This window comes from Bison bison, unplaced genomic scaffold (genome assembly GCF_000754665.1).
Source record: "Bison bison bison isolate TAMUID 2011002044 unplaced genomic scaffold, Bison_UMD1.0 scf7180017864056, whole genome shotgun sequence".
Taxonomy (NCBI): Eukaryota; Metazoa; Chordata; class Mammalia; order Artiodactyla; family Bovidae; genus Bison; species Bison bison.
In genome coordinates, this window is record NW_011494628.1 from 2,039,995 (window position 1) to 2,044,712 (window position 4,718).

Here is a 4,718-nt window from a genome sequence, read left to right on the forward strand (position 1 = left end):
AAAAGCTTCTGCACATCAAAGGAAACTATTAGCAAGGTAAAAAGACAGCCTTCAGAATGGGAGAAAATAATAGCAAATGAAGCAACCGACAAACAACTAATCTCAAAAATATACAAGCAACTCCTACAGCTCAACTCCAGAAAAATAAACGACCCAATCAAAAAATGGGCCAAAGAACTAAATAGACATTTCTCCAAAGAAGACATACAGATGGCTAACAAACACATGAAAAGATGCTCAACATCACTCATTATCAGAGAAATGCAAATCAAAACCACTATGAGGTACCATTTCACACCAGTCAGAATGGCTGCGATCCAAAAGTCTACAAATAATAAATGCTGGAGAGGGTGTGGAGAAAAGGGAACCCTCTTACACTGTTGGTGGGAATGCAAACTAGTACAGCCACTATGGAGAACAGTGTGGAGATTCCTTAAAAAACTGGAAATAGAACTGCCTTATGATCCAGCAATCCCACTGCTGGGCATACACACTGAGGAAACCAGAAGGGAAAGAGACACGTGTACCCCAGTGTTCATCGCAGCACTGTTTATAATAGCCAAGACATGGAAGCAACCTAGATGTCCATCAGCAGATGAATGGATAAGAAAGCTGTGGATATACATATCCACATATACATATACACAATGGAGTATTACTCAGCCATTAAAAAGAATACATTTGAATCAGTTCTAATGAGGTGGATGAAACTGGAGCCTATTATACAGAGTGAAGTAAGCCAGAAGGAAAAACATAAATACAGTATACTAACGCATATATATGGAATTTAGAAAGATGGTAACAATAACCCGGTGTACGAGACAGCAAAAGAGACACTGATGTATAGAACAGTCTTATGGACTCTGTGGGAGAGGGAGAGGGTGGGAAGATTTGGGAGAATGGCAATGAAACATGTAAAATATCATGCACGATGCTGGATGCTTGGGGCTGGTGCACTGGGACGGCCCAGAGGGATGGTATGGGGAGGGAGGAGGGAGGAGGGTTCGGGATGGGGAACACATGTATACCTGTGGCGGATTCATTTTGATATTTGGCAAAACTAATACAATTATGTAAAGTATTTTTGCTTTTATTTCCAATATTCTGGGAGGTGGGTCATAGAGGATCCTGCTGTGATTTATGTCAGAGAGTGTTTTGCCTATGTTCTCCTCTAGAAGTTGTATAGTTTCTGGTCTTACGTTTAGGTCTTTAATCCATTTTGAGTTTATTTTTGTGTATGGTGTTAGAAAGTGTTCTAGTTTCATTCTTTTACAAGTGGTTGACCAGTTTTCACAGCACCATTTGTGAAAGAGATTGTCTTTTCTCCATTGTATATTCTTGCCTCCTTTGTCAAAGTTAAGGTGTCCATAGGTGTGTGGATTTATCTCTGGGCTTTCTATTTTGTTCCATTGATCTATATTTCTGTCTTTGTGCCAGTACCATACTGTCTTGATGACTGTATAGCCTGGCTTTATTATATCACCATGTTTTATTCTTGCTTTATATCTGATTAAAGTAGCCCATGCCCATCAAGAAAAGACCCCGATGCTGGGAAAGATTGAAGGCAGTAGGAGAAGGGGGTGGCAGAGGATGAGATGGTTAGAGAGCATCACCAACTCAATGGACATGAATCTAAGGAAACCCTGAGAGATAGGAAAGGACCGGGAGCCTGGCATGTTGTAGTCCATGGGGTCGCAAAGAGTCAGACATGACTTAGCAACTGAACAACAATGCCCATCACAGTTGCTGAAATAGCTTAAATTAAGGATATCAGAGCTTTTGTGTAATTAGCAGTATCACCTCCCCCCAACCTCATCTTGCACCCCAATTCTGTAGCTTCATCTACTGGTCTCTGTAGCATCAAGGAGCCACAAAAGCAGACCCACCTCTCCAGCATTTGTCTCCTAAGGATGACTTTGTTGCCAGGTCAAGTAAGTATTTGGTCATTTGCTACCTATCTACTCATGACACATTTTTAAGATTGTGTCTAATGCCCCAGGTAAATCTTCTCTCTGCTTTAGCATCCTCAGGTTCATAAGCAGAGATCCAAAGAGTGCACATGTTAGAGGTGAGAAATAGTAAAGATTTCATATCCATCATATCCACCCTATCATGTGATAAATACCCCAAGAGAGTCTGAAGGAAATGTATCTTCCAAAACTAACAAGGAATGCATATAAGACGTTATTTCTTTTTTATTTTTGCAGTGTGACATAAACAGGCATACAATTCTATTTAATAAATAGCCTTAGGCAACTTTACTCAAGAAACAAAACATGGAAGATAAGAATTTATGGTTTTACTTATTTCCTTATCCTGGTGAGTAACAGAGAGAAATTAAAAAGCTCTCTTTATATGTATGTGTTTATTTGTTCATGTATGTATCTGTATTATCAGTTGTCTGATTTCTTATTTATGAAAGACAGAAGATGCATATTTAATAATGATAGCATTTATTTCTGAACCAGGAAAATAAAATGAAAGGGTTCTCCTTTTAAATGGCTTTTCAGTGGGAGATCTCAGAGTCCTTGAGAAATACTTCCCAAAGCCCTATAAGCTAATTGAGACCTATTACTCAATGTATTTCATCACACTCATCTTCAGGATATTTCTCCACATGACACAGACAGAAGAAATAAATTGAATAAATGACGAAATAGCGAACAGAAAGGCCAAGTGACAAAACTGCAGATCCGGGAGGGGAACTGCTGTCTGAACAGCCTGGTCCTAGCCTTGGTGGCACTCCTACCTCTACGACCTAAGCAAACTCACAATGAACTTGAGTTATAAACTCGTAACTACTTTATAAAACAGAAGAAATTATTCCTGGTCTGTACAGGACCTAGTAAAGCATTTACTCATTTAGTGACTCTCTAAATTCATGGTTCAAGGGTGTTTGATTCAGTATAGGTTTCATAATGAAAGCCATATACTTTCTAGACAAAGATAACACAAATTTAATACAAGCAGAAATAGTATCACAAGTGAGGGGACTGGCACCATAATTCCAGGTCAGCCATCAACTACTTACAGGACCTCAGACAAATATTTTTCAATCTCTTTCATTCTATGTAACCAACTTTCCTTAAGATTATATCACATAAACTGAAATCTTGTCCGGTTTCTGGAGAGATTTGTTGTGTAGATTAAAACATATGCTGAAGGTTGGTGTAGATTAAAAATCTCAAAGTTTATATAAAGTTCAAGGATTACTCTATTCTCAATTTCCCTTTTCTCAGGAAAAATCAATGCACAGAGCACCCGTGTTCTGAAATCCACCCCTTCTAGTGAATTTCTTTCCAGGAAGATTCTCTTCTGGAAAAAAAAGACTGAAGTGAAGCCTCAGACACTGAAGCTTTTCTAAGATACAGGCACTTCCAACAACACAGCGGTAAGTACAACCTAAAAATCAGGCAGTTGATTGCTAGCAGAATCTAGGAATGCAGTTCAGTTCAGTCAACCAGCCATGTCTGACTCTTTGCAACTGCAGCATGCCAGGCTTTCCCTGTCCCTCACCACTCCTGGAGCTTATACAAACTCATGTCCATTAAGTCAGTGACGCCATCCACCATCTCATCCTCTGTTGTCCCCTTTTCCTCCCACCTTCAGTCTTTCCCAGCATCAGGGTCTTTTCAGATGAGTCCATTCTTAACATCAGGTGGCCAAAGGATTGGAGTTTCAGCTTCAGCATCAGTCTTTCCAACGAACACCCAGTACTGATTTCCTTTAGGACAGACTGGTCAGATCTCCTTGCTGTCCAAGGGACTCTCAAGAATCTCCTCCAACACCACAGTTCAAAAGCATCGATTCTTTGGTGCTCAGCTTTCTTTACAGTCCAGCTCTCACATCCATACATGACTACGGGAAAAACCATAGCCTTGACTACATGGACAAAGTAATGTCTCTGCTTTTTAATATACTGTATAGGTTGGTCATAACTTCTCTTCCAGGAAGCAAGCATCTTTTAATTTCATGGCTGCAATCACCATCTGCAGTGATTTTGGAGCCCCCCAAAATAAAGTCTCTCACTGTTTTCATTGTTTCCCCATCTATTTTCCATGAAGTGATGGGACCAGATGCCATGATCTTAGTTTTCTGAATATTGAGTTTTTTAAATTTCTGAATGCCAACTTTTTCACTCTCTTCTTTCACTTTCATCAAGAGGCTCTTTAGTTCTTCGCTTTCTGCCATAAGGGTGGTATCATTTGCATATCTGAGGTTATTGATATTTCCCCCAGCAATCTTGATTCCAAATTGTCCTTCATCCAGCCCAGTGTTTCTTATGATGTACTCTGCATATAAGTTAAATAAGCAAGATGACAATTTACAGCCTTGATGTACTCCTTTCCCTATTTGAAACCAGTCTGTTGTCCCATGTCCAGTTCTAATTGTTGCTTCCTGACCTGCATACAGATTTCTCAGGAGGCAGGTCAGGTAGTCTGGTATTCCCATCTCTTTCAGAATTTTCCACAGTTTGTTGTGATCCACACAGTCAAACACTTTGCGTAGTCAATAAAGCAGAAGTAGATGTTTTTCTGGAACTTGTTTGCTTTTTAATGATACAACGGATATTGGCAATTTGATCTCTGGTTCCTCTGCCTTTTCTAAATCCAGATTGAACATCTGGAAATTCACAATTCACGTACTGTTGAAGCCTGGCTTGGAGAATTTTGAGCATTATTTTACTAGTGTGTGAGATGAGTGCAATTGTGTGGTAG